Source organism: Leguminivora glycinivorella, chromosome 1 (genome assembly GCF_023078275.1).
Source record: "Leguminivora glycinivorella isolate SPB_JAAS2020 chromosome 1, LegGlyc_1.1, whole genome shotgun sequence".
Classification (NCBI taxonomy): domain Eukaryota; kingdom Metazoa; phylum Arthropoda; class Insecta; order Lepidoptera; family Tortricidae; genus Leguminivora; species Leguminivora glycinivorella.
Genome location: NC_062971.1, coordinates 982,547 through 1,001,224, shown reverse-complemented (window position 1 = coordinate 1,001,224; position 18,678 = coordinate 982,547). Strand labels below are relative to the sequence as shown.

At 34.0% G+C, this 18,678-nt stretch overlaps 1 long non-coding RNA gene across 1 annotated transcript; it reads left to right on the top strand.

Moving 5' to 3' along the window:
* Window positions 1–7,395: 7,395 nt before the first annotated feature.
* Window positions 7,396–11,029, top strand: LOC125232167. The gene is made up of 6 exons (XR_007177716.1): window positions 7,396–7,457; window positions 7,740–7,842; window positions 8,168–8,289; window positions 8,536–8,605; window positions 9,072–9,167; window positions 10,799–11,029. It is a non-coding gene; the product is annotated as an uncharacterized LOC125232167 (long non-coding RNA).
* The last annotated feature ends 7,649 nt before the right edge of the window (window positions 11,030–18,678 follow it).

The window sequence follows — 18,678 nt, the reverse complement described above, 5'->3', positions numbered from 1 at the left end:
ATAAGCTGTACAGTTCAGCCAGCGAAGCTGAGATAGGCAACCTATAGGCTTGAGTTATGATCCCCCCCTCTGCTTTTGCCCGCAGGCTAGGGTAGCAGAGAGTAGATCGCCCTATCCGTGTATATATCCAGTATTCCAGGACACACCAGTACCAGCCACATGAGAGACCCAGCTGCGATCAACTTTACTTAGATGTGGATCGATCACAACCGAAATCCCCAGCGACCAACGCCAGCATGGACTAGAGCACCGAGTAAATAAATATAAATATATATAGGACCCCAGCCTCAAATACTGCCGACTTCAGTGAGCAAGGATTACTCCTAATGTCTTTCGTCAATCGGGAAAGTCCTCACTTCCATCTAACAGTTGGACTCTTTGAGACCGGTGAGAAAATACGCTTTTGTAAGTATAGAAAAGCGTCCAAGCCCTCCACTTGGAACAAAAAGACCCCTAAACGCCTCTTATTTGACACCGTAAGGGAAGAAGCGCCTAGCCGGACAACAGTCTGTCACAAACAATGATCTGGCTTATAACTTTCACAAAATAACCCCATAGAAAATTACTAAATTCAATTTTACTGACCAACTAAACAAACGAGTGAAGTTTCCTTTACGTGCTATAATCTAAGCTTAGTTTTGCAAGAATTACTCCCTACAAAACCAAACACAGACTTATCTCCAAGCACCAGCCATACATCGACCCAGTCTTTGTATTGCTTGACGGCACTCATGAAACAAAGCACAGAAAACTTCACTATACACTTAATTTAAATGTAACACTACACTATAAATAGAACACTAAAATAACCCCACAACTGACGGTAAAGCAATTCCACCACAGGTCTAAATTCAATTGTACGACGATATTGTCCCCGCACAATCAAACAGAGACACAATTTCAAAGTTTACAATCACTTAGAATAATTTCCAAGTAAAAACAAACAGAGAAATAATAGCAGAACAACTTCACTCACCAGTAACACACGAAAGCCAGAGACACTGTTAGTCTTGTAGATATTTTAAGAATCACGCGCGTCGGCTCGCTCCGACCCTTTTATAGATTCTATCTCCGACTTCCGACTTCTGACATCGGACTTCCGACTTCTGACATTCGACTTCCGACTTCTGACATCGGACTTCCATTCGACTCCGACTTCTGACATCCGACTTCCGACAAGATGGCTACTCAATCGTGTGCTTTGTTTACTAAGTCTTATGCCCTATGCATTAGAGTTCACGATTAACACACGGATGTTTGCTTATCAACACGTGCCGAGTACACGTGTTTTAGAGAGAGACAGAGCTATTGATATTGATACCTATGTAGTCCAATAGTGGAGCGATTCGCAAATATTTTTACGTAAATATTATTTTGTGGAACATTCTTATTTATTTTGTAAGTAATTTCGCAATGAAATATTTTATCTGTTACTAAATGTTACATTGAATGATATACTCAGGAAGCATAATAACCAATATTAGTCATTATTATTTCTTTGACTTGTAAATGAAATCCAGACATAATATCGGAACGTTACGCAGTTGACAACTGTCAGTGTCAGTACTTCGCCCATGCGAACGTAGTTTGTTGATAAATACGTTTTTCCAACCTGTTTTGCATCAAATAATAGTGAATTTTATGAGTGAAGACGTGACTAAACATGTGATAAACCATCAAAGATATTATTTGTTAAAATATTCAATGAAATCCCGAAGGAAATATGCACCAAAAAGTTGGTCAAGGAAAAGTTGATTCGCCGTAAGTTTTATATGTAATAACGAGTCCATTTCCTCGTCATAGACGCTTGTTCTGTTACAACTCGCCCCCAAGATTGACTATTTTTTACAAATTACAAAGTAGTTTTGTAAAAAATTGCAATCTGATCTAGCAAAAGAAGCAATAAAACTGAATAAAAGAATAAAAGAAAAATATTTCTAGATCAGTCGGAAATATCCCCCCATTTCTAATCGTGTGGTGTGTATTCCAATACTATGCAACTGCTAGCGACTCAGTTTTGAAATTAGCTCATCAGAATTTCGACAATGAACCATGATAACTCCTTCCTCAGAGTCCACGCATCGCCAGGGATACCAGGTTGTGAATCTGATAGGTCCTATTAACCCGTTCTTGCTAGCTCGTTCCCCGGTCGCGGCGAATATTCATTCCATCCACACTGTTGGACCGGAATAATTACCGTAGTAATTTCAACGAGTTCACAATAACTTCCCACGCAATTACGAAGAAACCTTTAGAGCTCTCATTATAAGTCCAGAGCCTTCAATCTCCATTGCCGGAACTCAAACCAATTCCTCTACCTAATCACTCCAGCCACATGTTTTGGCGCATGTCTCATACTTGAATAAAATATACTGACTTAAGATCTGTTTGGATGTGTTTTTTTTTTTTTTTATAAAACAAACCTTAAATGACATAAGCATGTACCTCAACTCGGTACCATATCATGATCAAATAAAGAAATGATTTGATAATACTAAACTTCACATATTTGAACACATAACAAGGAACCAAATATTGAAAAGAGCCTCGTTCTCACTAGACGATATCGGCCCTTAAATATGTCGATTGTCAAATACATCCCATTCAAGATGAGGTGTGTGGATTCAGTGTGGGTCTTATTACCTTGTGTAGTTAGTAGTCACAAAAAACTACCCTTGAAATGGGTCGAATCCATTGGATTTTAACCTAACCAATAAGAATTTTATGACTAATGTGTTCCCAAAATCCCCCCCGCTGTTTATTCCCCGCAAATTCCGACCAAACTAGTTTTGACCACTTTCCAGCGCTGTCTGTCTATATCAATCCACTCATTCTATAAAAAAAAATTCAAGACACACATCATTCAGTCATTCATCCCATTCAAAACATTCTTACATCTATAAACATTCATCATCTCTAAATTATTCACACACACACACACAATGTAACCATTCTTACTTCCTCATTCGCTCTTTCACTCGATCTCAACAGAAAGCCAACGCTTTTAAAAGTAATCAAAATAACGAATAAAAATGGAAATAAAATTACACAATAACTTCAAAAGTTTACGTATCCCATTTTACTCCACTCTACCCTGACTCAAAAGCAAAGAAAATTAATTTTATTTATGATAGGTTTCATTTTATACATCTATATTTAATTTTATAAAGTAATTACTAACCGCAAACAAATTTGACAATGTGTGAAAATTGTTTGATGCACATACTAAAAATAAAATGTTCGTACGAAACAAAATATTATATTTTATGTTCACATTTTAACTAGAGTCGATTACTGTAAGTTCACTACCCTACTTTCAATTTCCCTGTCTTTTGTTCATTATTACATTCCTCAATGCAAAATTGATAGCATAAAATGCAAAAAATTTATAAAAGTAAGTACAGTCACTTAAACAAAATAGTGGCCCTCCCTACTCCGATCTTTGTAGAACAAAATACTGACCGAGTTATGCTTAGAAACGAGGATCTGCACCGGTGATTACCGATATTGTACAGTATACCACCCTATATAATGTAAAAAAAAAGTGATAACGCATAAACAATAAATATCACTGCTAACTGTAACTAAAATGAAAAATAGCTTATCCACCGATCTCGATTTTCCTAACGTCTACCCCAGGCAGACTAGCTACTATGATGTTCAGTTATTGTTGTGTATATTAAAAAAAGAATCTAACCATACAATGTATATTCAATACATTCTTCTTACAAAATAAAGATAAAAAAAAAATTGTTGTCCATATAATGAACCGACTTCTTAAATAGATAATTAAAAAAATCCGTATTATAGATTTACATCCATCATACACCATTTTATAATCCTAGGAACGAAACTACTAAATGACAGTGAAACTTTACGATGGGCTAGCCAATAAGGCCCTTTATCACACTCATATCACTATAGAAATAAAATTAATTTTAGTCAAAATTTTGACTTCTACCACCCCTATAATAATAACAGTGAATCTCAATAAAATTTTGAAAAACTCATGACGCATTTAAAATAATGATAATGATGATGATGATAAGAAAGAAAAATAATAATGTTCCACATAAGTATGTCGCAATAAATAAACATTCTTTACTAAGAAGTCATTGACTTGTAACCAATGTACTCATAAAATTTACATTACACATCATGTAATGTTCATAATAAGCGCATATTACAATTTTGCAAAAAAAATAATTGCAGTTTTGAAATGGTTTTCATGTTTTTAATTTTTTCCCGCAAAATATGATGTATCCTTAATTTTGATATGGTTTTGATATTTTTCGTAAAATATAATGTAACATCAAATTTGATGTGGTTTTGATAAAATATATTCCCTTTTTTTTCAAACTATCTGCAAAATTTTATTTTGGTTTTAATTGCCTTATGATAAAATACAAAATGATGTCATAAGTAGGTTCAAAATACTTTTATTTGATTGGATAATAATATAACAAAATAATGATTTTTCTTGAAACGAGCTTAAAACTTGTATTGTCCTATTCTATGTCTTCAATATTGTATAACATGCCCCGAAAGTTTTGTAACCTCAGACAAATTATTCCTTCTTCATGGCATTTGCAGTTGCAGCAAACTTAGCAAATTGTTAACAAACACGACAATGGGTTGAGGAACTTGGTCAAAGGTGTCTCTCTTCCTTTTTTCTCCTTCATACTTGGCTAGTTCTATGATGGGTTCTTGAGTAGCTAATGATGATGATTAAATCCTGCTGGCCCTCCTCAGAGGCATTTCCACTGGCCCTGGTCCGACGCAAATAGATAATATTTCAAGATCTTCCTAACTATTCTCTTCTCAGTCGGTGTAATAGCCCAGGACACCATGAAATCTCTTCCAAAAACACGCTGCAGACTTGATCACAATCAGCATAACCGCAAGATCCAGTCATTCATTCCTGAATACAGCAAAACTAATCAATATTTTCTTCATCTCCAAAGTCGACTCCTTATTTGTACAATCAATGGCAAGTTTTTGAGGATTACAACCTACTTCCAGTTTTCCAAAAATATCTTTCACTTGAATTGTAAATAATGAAATACCACATTAGTAACATTAACTACTCTCTAAAACTTGTTGTAAAAACCACCTTCATTCAATTTTAAAATAATTTTCCAAAAAAAAGTAATTTTTATTTTTATTTTTGAAAATAATAAACAAAACAAAGTCGTAAATATAAAACAAAATAAAATGGTATTTCAAAATAAAATTACAAAAAGTGAAGCAAAAGTAAGATTCGAACCCACCATCGCATGAACCTTCCCATACATTAATCCACCCCTATACTACCTGAGCCATGAATGAGTTAAGGATCCGGTCGAATTTAGCCATCAAATAACTAACGGACGAAGGTATTTTATAAATTCCCAATTACTTTATGTAAAGTTTAAGTTTACTTGAAACATTTTGTTTTACTTAATTCACGAACATGAAATAATATGTAATGAATACTCTTATCACAAATTAAAACTTTTCTAAGATACAAAACACATTTGAAATCTAAAATAATCAATATTGTTGAAATTTGAAGTGTTTTCAGCGCACTATTTCCGTAAAATTGTATGTGATAAGAAGGAATAATATGTAATAAAATGTCATATACAATCAGTTTCTAAAAACCATACCAAATCAATCACTGTTTCGATTAAATACTAGGTAATATTTGTTTGTATTTGTACTCACTTGCTTTGTGCATTTTTCTTGCAGAATTTTAAACACTGATCACCACTATTCACCATTGCACTTCACTGATGCTATATAATAACTGCACACACAAACTGCATTTTTCTTTAGAACAATCGTCAAACACAATTTTCGATCGTAACCAATATGTTACGGCGACACTCACTTTTGTCCCTTGCGACGGCGAGATAATGCTACAAACCACTTGTACGGATAAAACAAATGCATATTCACTGAATTTGAACTAACTTACATTATTTTCTTTTCATAAATCCGTAATGTATCCAACCTAACCTCAAATTAGCCGGCTTTTGTTTCGCACCGTAGTAACCCTCATATTTCTCTTCGTGTGATAATAAGACGTCACTAAAAATCACACGTGCTCCTACACTATCAATTACACTAATTATTTGAAGCTACATAACACTATAATTTCAGTGAAATCGTTTTCTAAAAAAAAATAATAATCTCGCGCTTCAAGTTTTGTAAAGAACTGTCATCCTCAACAGTTTTTTTTTTTTTACAATTGTCCTCATGGGCGTATTTTCATTGTAAACACACTAATGTGTTTTTAGTAGTCACAAACATTAAATCAACAAAACAATTATTTGATATCATAAATTTAGCCTATCATAATGTTCAAATATTTGACTAGTTATTAGAAATATATAATTGTTTTTTTTTTTTTTTATAATTTAATGAAATCGAACGAAAACTATCGTGTAGATTTGCCTTTATGCGTAGGAAATTGCGTGTGCGCATCGGTTTACAAAAGTGTGACCAGATTAAAAATATATTGTGAGATTCTTTAAGGATCTAACAGACGGTCGGACCGCACTTGTAAGGGGACATGTGTTAGGCCCTATTTACAAAATACCGTTCAGAATCTACACAACTTGAATAATTTGATGTGATTTAAGCAATAGAAAATTAAATTAACAAAATCTTTTGTATTTAAATACATCTATTGTATTAATTTTACTATAATGAAGTAGAGAAAAGTGAAGTAAAGTTTTGTAAATGACAACACCGGACAATAAATTACTGAATTACTGAATATCTTTTGTCGAAAATTGTATGACCGATCAAGCGTACCAACTTAAAAACAATGATAGTTTGTGTAATGTCACCGATAGAACACCTTTTGGCGAAGATATATGTTATCTGTGGTTAAATTATTTTCTCTAATCTATGTCATGCTTACCGCTAATCCGCTTGTTCGCGAAAAAATGGCAGATCCGTTTTTGTTTTCTTTAGCTCATTATTAATTACGTGATCTACAACTAGAATTATTTAAATATTCGCTTTATTTTAATCTGCTTAAACAATACGACAGGCAATTCTGCGCCGACGCCGGTCATGAACCGTCCATATTCGCCATTTTGTCATTTAGCAAACTAAGAAAATGCAAACAAAACATTATTTGCCCTAAACACGCGTTACTTCTAAATAATTTTGTCGACAAAGTGAGCCTGTTTTATCAAATTGAACTCTGAACTGCAATTGCAATGTAATTTTCCGTTAGCGAAAGTGAGGTTACGAAATTGACATGACATTATTGTTGGAAAAAAAAAACGTGAATGCAATGGACATGTGTTTTGTTGTGTTTCTCATCAAGATAATAGAAGAATTTAGTGCTCATACTCATGATCTAATGAGCAAACAGCCCATGCAAAGGATGTCTTATCGGGCTATGCCTCAATTGATAAAGTGAACTAATTGCCTACTTCAAAAGCAGTTTTGCATGAAAGGTAAGCTTTTGTTTTATTATTTGATGTGTTTCCAAACTAGTCGTCGTTTTCGAAACCCAGCAGAACATACTTGCGAAATACAACGACTAGACCGAATATATATGGTGAAATGTTGCTTATTTCATTGTTCTGTCGTCAGATAAGTTATTGATAGTAAATTTCCCACGTTAATTTCTGACTTTCACATTCCCTAAGAGGATCTAAATGTACGTGAAATAGGCCTAACTGTCAAAATATATTTGCTACTTTCAATGAGATTTATATGGTTGTTTGATTTTTCAGTCAACATCTAATTGGAATTTACAATGCCCGATATTTCTACACATCTGCCACAAATTTTATGGAAAACAATATTTATAGAAACTGAACATACCTTGGTTAAACGGTAAGCATTAAAATTATATCTTTGACTAATTTACTTGACCTAGGTCTCCTAACTGTACTTGGAACTTGTAATGTTGTTTCCGTTCCAACCAATAAAATTTCTCAAGCTTATGGATTATGGAAAGCAATATTTGTAGGACCTCAAATGAATGTCATGGCATTTAAAAATAGGCATTGAATCTTGTCCAAACTTTAATTTTGTATTTTTCAAAGATAAAACTTGACGTCTGATACTTAAATAAAATTATGTAGACTAAAAATCCAGACTTAGCATAGATTTTATTTCTGCTACATTGAGTTTAAACAATGTATGTATTAATTTTCAGTATATGAAATGGGTAACCATCCTCGAAGAACATCAACCAGCTGTCGGCAATGTGCAGGTGGACTGAGGAATTTTCCGGTGTGTCTTTTTATGGACTGTACTCCGTCTTAGCACAATTCCCAAGTAAGTACAAAAAATCATTGCCACTAAACAGCTACCTTTTAACTTAATTAACTCTACTTAGTGAGAAAAACGACTCGACAGGAAATTTTACATAGAAACATGGATATGGTTGTTCTTCTTCTTTTTTCTTAACCATGAATGGCCTAGATAAATATAAACAATCTTAATGATACGTATTTATAAATAAGATTCCTTAAACATACATACACCCTTTTTTAACTAATCTTTCAATATGTACAATTTCAGGTTTTACCCGAGAGGCCACGCTTCAGTTGGACCGTCTTCCATATATCTACTGACTTCATATAAACGAAAGGTACTTATGTATTATTATATAATAACACGTTCTAATTATTAAATTTAAAAGTGAACAGCTCATGGCATCATTATCTAGAAAATTGAAGTGAAGCGTAAAGCAAAACGGCGAGGCATGAGCGACCGGATAAAAATCAAACTTAACTGACTCATCATCATTTTATTGGCTAAGCAAACTTATTACTAACTCATTTATGTCCTAACTCGTGTAGATATGCACTGCAAGGCAGGGGTTCTCAAACTTTTTTATTTTTAATTTCCTTTTTGTAAATTTTGCTGTATGCGTTGTTTTTTCTGACACAATATTTCTCACGGGCGTGTCTTAGTTCCAAAAATTAAGCGACGCGCCCCCGTGAGTAGATAAATGAAATAATATTGTTCCTATTTGGCAGAACCCCACTCTAAAACTAAACCCTTTTCTTACGCTATCTACATGAACATTTCTAATCTCTGACGTTTCCTTTCAGTGTACTGAGGACTCACTGATCTACACTACCAGCTCATGCTCAACGTTACTGAACAACAAAGTAATCCGACAATCAGACTGGACCCGGTCATGTTAGGTAAGTTTACATACTTAATGCGTACCACATACTACATACTTTTTCTGAACCTCAGTAAAATATGGTTTTATAATGATAATAGTGCTTATTATCTATGCCTACTTAACAGGAATATTACAAGTTTCAATCAATTTTCCTGAAATTCATTAAGCAATTGTGACAATGATCAAGCAGTGGTGGAGTTAGGGTATGGCGAGGTACGACCTCCCAGATGCTGGTAATGCTAATATTTCGTAGGATATGTTTGACATGGTTGTAATGAAGTACAGTATGTTGGCATACTCCTGACTTGTGAAATATTGTATAAAAGCTGTGTACCCAATCTACCGAACATAATAATTGTATGGTTTTACACTTACTATTTTAGACTAGCCTACAGCTTATTATGTGAGGTAACGAACTCATGTCATATGGAGCTATTAAAAATCTTATTTATACATACATACTTATTTGTATTACTACAGTAAAAATATATACGTATAGAAAGTTGAAATTCGTACAGTGCATTTAATTTATTGAAATAATTGGCAGATATAGGCTACAGTGACCTCTCACCATCAAGAGGGACATATGCTTGTTTACTACGGATGTAATATGAAAATATATGATGACTTATAAGCTAATGAACTAAATTAGTCCTAACATGATTAATACATATATCTTAACAGACAGACATTTGTTCTCATAGTGAAAATATTCAGTATAAAGACTTTGTCAATTTATTGTATGATGTATGAAATCCTGTGAGACAATACGTAGATTATAGCGTTACAACTGAAATGTAAACAAACCATCCATCGAAGGATGTACTTGTCATAATACCACATGCGTGTAGCTATTCAGTATTCATAGAAAAATGGCGGGACGCCCCATATAATATTGTACTTCAGCGCGACAATGAATAATCGCGCCCCCATAGCCATTAGACTAGAGCCTATCTTCTTGTATTACTAGGTCTTAAATCTAGGGCTTAGGTATCCTAGATTATTTTAGGAAAATAACCTTACATCTAGACTGTAGTTATCCTGCCTATGAATGAAATTCTGTATAACAAGCCTGCTAGGAATATGTATATCATCAGAGTGTTCATAGACTATATAAGACAGCAGCGAAGCTATCCGATCTCCGGTGTGAAGTGCAAACGTGATGTGAGCTTTCAAAATAGCCCTGAAGATGGCAGAGCCTGCTATGAAAATGTACTAGACATATAGAGAACTATTTGTTTTAACATGAAATTCTATTGCTATTGTACATAGTTCACACACTTATGTTTCCAATTCCGGTCACGAGGTGGCAAACTCTTCTAAAGTGCTTAGCTCCGCGCCTCCGGCCTTTTATTTTAGGTACATGGGTATTTTTTCTATAAGTACCTAGTATTTTACGTACTAGCCCCGCCTATCCCACAGCTAGAAAAACATACATTAAGGCACAGAATAAATAATAGTACTATGCATAGACGCAAAGGAACGTCAAGATGCACCAATGCCAATAATTGCTACGTAGTAATGCAACCCGAATCGCCTATTGGGGACGATGTTTAACCACTACGACTATGAACTAATTTCCTAGAAATATTTTTTTGTCTTAGTTTACTACGCTACTTTACTTTTATTACTATGTTTTTTTTTTAGATACCAGTGGAAGGAGATGAACATACAATTGACTCCGCATCGATGCATGACTTCGCCCGGAACGCGGCAAGAACCAACAATGGAAGAAAAACTACAGACGTGTTTACTAACAATAAAGTTATTTTTGTTTTTATGAAATAGCGATTGAATAAAAATATTAGGTATATGAGTTTTATTTAGAGATGAAATAAGTCAGAAATACAGCACACCCACTCGTCTTCACAACAACAAATGTAGCCTGGTAAGGCTATTATTTATTTGTAAACCTTGGTATCCAAGATGTGTTCTACAGAGCACATCTTAGATCCTGGTCACGGCACCAAATGTAACTAAACCTCCGCTCACCTTACTTATCTACTTACTTACTTGACTAACCAACATTATAGCTAACCCCCCTTTAAATATACCCCTTAAATTTGGCCTTGTGATCGTCTAGCGTGAATAAGTAGAACCCTTCGATGTGAACCGCGATAACCTAGATCCTTTAATGAGTATCAGCTGTATTTTAGACTTATATTCAAAATTTTATTTATTTATATTTTAAAGAAGAATAAAGGTTATTGTAGCATAATAATATAGTGTTATAGTAGAGTATTCTATCAGATTTAGGCCTAGAAAGTTATATGTGAGAAAATTAATAACGTGATGAAGAAATTTTTAGTATAGAAGTTAGTGAGTGAAACATACATGAAATAAATATTAAAAAATATTTTGGTAATCATCGGCTACGCCTTGTTAGTGGATTCGAGTTGCAGGACTGCCTTGCGTTGCCGTCTGAATCCCTAACCTGATCAAACCACTTTATCAGGCATCCTAAGCAAGTAAGCCTGAAGGGCTATCTATCTACGAACTAACCCCCTTTTATTTTGTTTTGTTTCTTTTCCCTAGCTAATCCCCCCTTTCCCCAATACTGCTAATAGACCATAACTTCTCGATTTTTCTAATGTTTTATCGAAACACCGAGCAGTTGCTAACTTTTATAAGAACTAAGTCTACTAACTTTTCTAAGCTTTTGACTTTCCATCAGTGGACGGCGCTCGCATGCCACTGGGCCCTATAACAAACCTATGCTTTTTATTCCAAAGAATAGTTTGTTTCCCTAACCAACTTGATAGAATTTACCTTGAAAAACCAGTTAGCAACACTAAGTGTCCCGCAGCCACACCGAAAAATCAGAAATTGCTACCACAATTATTAATTTCACTCAAATAAATTAAGTAATAAGAGATTTTATAAATTACCAGTTTTACCACATATTTTAAGATAGTAAACACCACATTTAAAGTCCATTTAAACCATATAAATAGTAGTAGTTAAATTATTTCTCCACAATACACGTTGACCAATTATATTCCAAAACCAATCATAAAAGAACTCTACTTTCATAGAAATAGTGTGTGACTCTACCCTAATCCTATCGTTTTCCCTACTCTAACATATCTGAAACACAGACCCTCACTTACCATAGATCTTGTGTTCAAAATATGCACAAGTGTATCCCTACCATAAGCTGTACAGTTCAGCCAGCGAAGCTGAGATAGGCAACCTATAGGCTTGAGTTATGATCCCCCCCTCTGCTTTTGCCCGCAGGCTAGGGTAGCAGAGAGTAGATCGCCCTATCCGTGTATATATCCAGTATTCCAGGACACACCAGTACCAGCCACATGAGAGACCCAGCTGCGATCAACTTTACTTAGATGTGGATCGATCACAACCGAAATCCCCAGCGACCAACGCCAGCATGGACTAGAGCACCGAGTAAATAAATATAAATATATATAGGACCCCAGCCTCAAATACTGCCGACTTCAGTGAGCAAGGATTACTCCTAATGTCTTTCGTCAATCGGGAAAGTCCTCACTTCCATCTAACAGTTGGACTCTTTGAGACCGGTGAGAAAATACGCTTTTGTAAGTATAGAAAAGCGTCCAAGCCCTCCACTTGGAACAAAAAGACCCCTAAACGCCTCTTATTTGACACCGTAAGGGAAGAAGCGCCTAGCCGGACAACAGTCTGTCACAAACAATGATCTGGCTTATAACTTTCACAAAATAACCCCATAGAAAATTACTAAATTCAATTTTACTGACCAACTAAACAAACGAGTGAAGTTTCCTTTACGTGCTATAATCTAAGCTTAGTTTTGCAAGAATTACTCCCTACAAAACCAAACACAGACTTATCTCCAAGCACCAGCCATACATCGACCCAGTCTTTGTATTGCTTGACGGCACTCATGAAACAAAGCACAGAAAACTTCACTATACACTTAATTTAAATGTAACACTACACTATAAATAGAACACTAAAATAACCCCACAACTGACGGTAAAGCAATTCCACCACAGGTCTAAATTCAATTGTACGACGATATTGTCCCCGCACAATCAAACAGAGACACAATTTCAAAGTTTACAATCACTTAGAATAATTTCCAAGTAAAAACAAACAGAGAAATAATAGCAGAACAACTTCACTCACCAGTAACACACGAAAGCCAGAGACACTGTTAGTCTTGTAGATATTTTAAGAATCACGCGCGTCGGCTCGCTCCGACCCTTTTATAGATTCTATCTCCGACTTCCGACTTCTGACATCGGACTTCCGACTTCTGACATTCGACTTCCGACTTCTGACATCGGACTTCCGACTTCTGACATCCGACTTCCGACAAGATGGCTACTCAATCGTGTGCTTTGTTTACTAAGTCTTATGCCCTATGCATTAGAGTTCACGATTAACACACGGATGTTTGCTTATCAACACGTGCCGAGTACACGTGTTTTAGAGAGAGACAGAGCTATTGATATTGATACCTATGTAGTCCAATAGTGGAGCGATTCGCAAATATTTTTACGTAAATATTATTTTGTGGAACATTCTTATTTATTTTGTAAGTAATTTCGCAATGAAATATTTTATCTGTTACTAAATGTTACATTGAATGATATACTCAGGAAGCATAATAACCAATATTAGTCATTATTATTTCTTTGACTTGTAAATGAAATCCAGACATAATATCGGAACGTTACGCAGTTGACAACTGTCAGTGTCAGTACTTCGCCCATGCGAACGTAGTTTGTTGATAAATACGTTTTTCCAACCTGTTTTGCATCAAATAATAGTGAATTTTATGAGTGAAGACGTGACTAAACATGTGATAAACCATCAAAGATATTATTTGTTAAAATATTCAATGAAATCCCGAAGGAAATATGCACCAAAAAGTTGGTCAAGGAAAAGTTGATTCGCCGTAAGTTTTATATGTAATAACGAGTCCATTTCCTCGTCATAGACGCTTGTTCTGTTACAACTCGCCCCCAAGATTGACTATTTTTTACAAATTACAAAGTAGTTTTGTAAAAAATTGCAATCTGATCTAGCAAAAGAAGCAATAAAACTGAATAAAAGAATAAAAGAAAAATATTTCTAGATCAGTCGGAAATATCCCCCATTTCTAATCGTGTGGTGTGTATTCCAATACTATGCAACTGCTAGCGACTCAGTTTTGAAATTAGCTCATCAGAATTTCGACAATGAACCATGATAACTCCTTCCTCAGAGTCCACGCATCGCCAGGGATACCAGGTTGTGAATCTGATAGGTCCTATTAACCCGTTCTTGCTAGCTCGTTCCCCGGTCGCGGCGAATATTCATTCCATCCACACTGTTGGACCGGAATAATTACCGTAGTAATTTCAACGAGTTCACAATAACTTCCCACGCAATTACGAAGAAACCTTTAGAGCTCTCATTATAAGTCCAGAGCCTTCAATCTCCATTGCCGGAACTCAAACCAATTCCTCTACCTAATCACTCCAGCCACATGTTTTGGCGCATGTCTCATACTTGAATAAAATATACTGACTTAAGATCTGTTTGGATGTGTTTTTTTTTTTTTTTATAAAACAAACCTTAAATGACATAAGCATGTACCTCAACTCGGTACCATATCATGATCAAATAAAGAAATGATTTGATAATACTAAACTTCACATATTTGAACACATAACAAGGAACCAAATATTGAAAAGAGCCTCGTTCTCACTAGACGATATCGGCCCTTAAATATGTCGATTGTCAAATACATCCCATTCAAGATGAGGTGTGTGGATTCAGTGTGGGTCTTATTACCTTGTGTAGTTAGTAGTCACAAAAAACTACCCTTGAAATGGGTCGAATCCATTGGATTTTAACCTAACCAATAAGAATTTTATGACTAATGTGTTCCCAAAATCCCCCCCGCTGTTTATTCCCCGCAAATTCCGACCAAACTAGTTTTGACCACTTTCCAGCGCTGTCTGTCTATATCAATCCACTCATTCTATAAAAAAAAATTCAAGACACACATCATTCAGTCATTCATCCCATTCAAAACATTCTTACATCTATAAACATTCATCATCTCTAAATTATTCACACACACACACACAATGTAACCATTCTTACTTCCTCATTCGCTCTTTCACTCGATCTCAACAGAAAGCCAACGCTTTTAAAAGTAATCAAAATAACGAATAAAAATGGAAATAAAATTACACAATAACTTCAAAAGTTTACGTATCCCATTTTACTCCACTCTACCCTGACTCAAAAGCAAAGAAAATTAATTTTATTTATGATAGGTTTCATTTTATACATCTATATTTAATTTTATAAAGTAATTACTAACCGCAAACAAATTTGACAATGTGTGAAAATTGTTTGATGCACATACTAAAAATAAAATGTTCGTACGAAACAAAATATTATATTTTATGTTCACATTTTAACTAGAGTCGATTACTGTAAGTTCACTACCCTACTTTCAATTTCCCTGTCTTTTGTTCATTATTACATTCCTCAATGCAAAATTGATAGCATAAAATGCAAAAAATTTATAAAAGTAAGTACAGTCACTTAAACAAAATAGTGGCCCTCCCTACTCCGATCTTTGTAGAACAAAATACTGACCGAGTTATGCTTAGAAACGAGGATCTGCACCGGTGATTACCGATATTGTACAGTATACCACCCTATATAATGTAAAAAAAAAGTGATAACGCATAAACAATAAATATCACTGCTAACTGTAACTAAAATGAAAAATAGCTTATCCACCGATCTCGATTTTCCTAACGTCTACCCCAGGCAGACTAGCTACTATGATGTTCAGTTATTGTTGTGTATATTAAAAAAAGAATCTAACCATACAATGTATATTCAATACATTCTTCTTACAAAATAAAGATAAAAAAAAAAAATTGTTGTCCATATAATGAACCGACTTCTTAAATAGATAATTAAAAAAATCCGTATTATAGATTTACATCCATCATACACCATTTTATAATCCTAGGAACGAAACTACTAAATGACAGTGAAACTTTACGATGGGCTAGCCAATAAGGCCCTTTATCACACTCATATCACTATAGAAATAAAATTAATTTTAGTCAAAATTTTGACTTCTACCACCCCTATAATAATAACAGTGAATCTCAATAAAATTTTGAAAAACTCATGACGCATTTAAAATAATGATAATGATGATGATGATAAGAAAGAAAAATAATAATGTTCCACATAAGTATGTCGCAATAAATAAACATTCTTTACTAAGAAGTCATTGACTTGTAACCAATGTACTCATAAAATTTACATTACACATCATGTAATGTTCATAATAAGCGCATATTACAATTTTGCAAAAAAAATAATTGCAGTTTTGAAATGGTTTTCATGTTTTTAATTTTTTCCCGCAAAATATGATGTATCCTTAATTTTGATATGGTTTTGATATTTTTCGTAAAATATAATGTAACATCAAATTTGATGTGGTTTTGATAAAATATATTCCCTTTTTTTTTCAAACTATCTGCAAAATTTTATTTTGGTTTTAATTGCCTTATGATAAAATACAAAATGATGTCATAAGTAGGTTCAAAATACTTTTATTTGATTGGATAATAATATAACAAAATAATGATTTTTTCTTGAAACGAGCTTAAAACTTGTATTGTCCTATTCTATGTCTTCAATATTGTATAACATGCCCCGAAAGTTTTGTAACCTCAGACAAATTATTCCTTCTTCATGGCATTTGCAGTTGCAGCAAACTTAGCAAATTGTTAACAAACACGACAATGGGTTGAGGAACTTGGTCAAAGGTGTCTCTCTTCCTTTTTTCTCCTTCATACTTGGCTAGTTCTATGATGGGTTCTTGAGTAGCTAATGATGATGATTAAATCCTGCTGGCCCTCCTCAGAGGCATTTCCACTGGCCCTGGTCCGACGCAAATAGATAATATTTCAAGATCTTCCTAACTATTCTCTTCTCAGTCGGTGTAATAGCCCAGGACACCATGAAATCTCTTCCAAAAACACGCTGCAGACTTGATCACAATCAGCATAACCGCAAGATCCAGTCATTCATTCCTGAATACAGCAAAACTAATCAATATTTTCTTCATCTCCAAAGTCGACTCCTTATTTGTACAATCAATGGCAAGTTTTTGAGGATTACAACCTACTTCCAGTTTTCCAAAAATATCTTTCACTTGAATTGTAAATAATGAAATACCACATTAGTAACATTAACTACTCTCTAAAACTTGTTGTAAAAACCACCTTCATTCAATTTTAAAATAATTTTCCAAAAAAAAGTAATTTTTATTTTTATTTTTGAAAATAATAAACAAAACAAAGTCGTAAATATAAAACAAAATAAAATGGTATTTCAAAATAAAATTACAAAAAGTGAAGCAAAAGTAAGATTCGAACCCACCATCGCATGAACCTTCCCATACATTAATCCACCCCTATACTACCTGAGCCATGAATGAGTTAAGGATCCGGTCGAATTTAGCCATCAAATAACTAACGGACGAAGGTATTTTATAAATTCCCAATTACTTTATGTAAAGTTTAAGTTTACTTGAAACATTTTGTTTTACTTAATTCACGAACATGAAATAATATGTAATGAATACTCTTATCACAAATTAAAACTTTTCTAAGATACAAAACACATTTGAAATCTAAAATAATCAATATTGTTGAAATTTGAAGTGTTTTCAGCGCACTATTTCCGTAAAATTGTATGTGATAAGAAGGAATAATATGTAATAAAATGTCATATACAATCAGTTTCTAAAAACCATACCAAATCAATCACTGTTTCGATTAAATACTAGGTAATATTTGTTTGTATTTGTACTCACTTGCTTTGTGCATTTTTCTTGCAGAATTTTAAACACTGATCACCACTATTCACCATTGCACTTCACTGATGCTATATAATAACTGCACACACAAACTGCATTTTTCTTTAGAACAATCGTCAAACACAATTTTCGATCGTAACCAATATGTTACGGCGACACTCACTTTTGTCCCTTGCGACGGCGAGATAATGCTACAAACCACTTGTACGGATAAAACAAATGCATATTCACTGAATTTGAACTAACTTACATTATTTTCTTTTCATAAATCCGTAATGTATCCAACCTAACCTCAAATTAGCCGGCTTTTGTTTCGCACCGTAGTAACCCTCATATTTCTCTTCGTGTGATAATAAGACGTCACTAAAAATCACACGTGCTCCTACACTATCAATTACACTAATTATTTGAAGCTACATAACACTATAATTTCAGTGAAATCGTTTTCTAAAAAAAAATAATAATCTCGCGCTTCAAGTTTTGTAAAGAACTGTCATCCTCAACAGTTTTTTTTTTTTTTACAATTGTCCTCATGGGCGTATTTTCATTGTAAACACACTAATGTGTTTTTAGTAGTCACAAACATTAAATCAACAAAACAATTATTTGATATCATAAATTTAGCCTATCATAATGTTCAAATATTTGACTAGTTATTAGAAATATATAATTG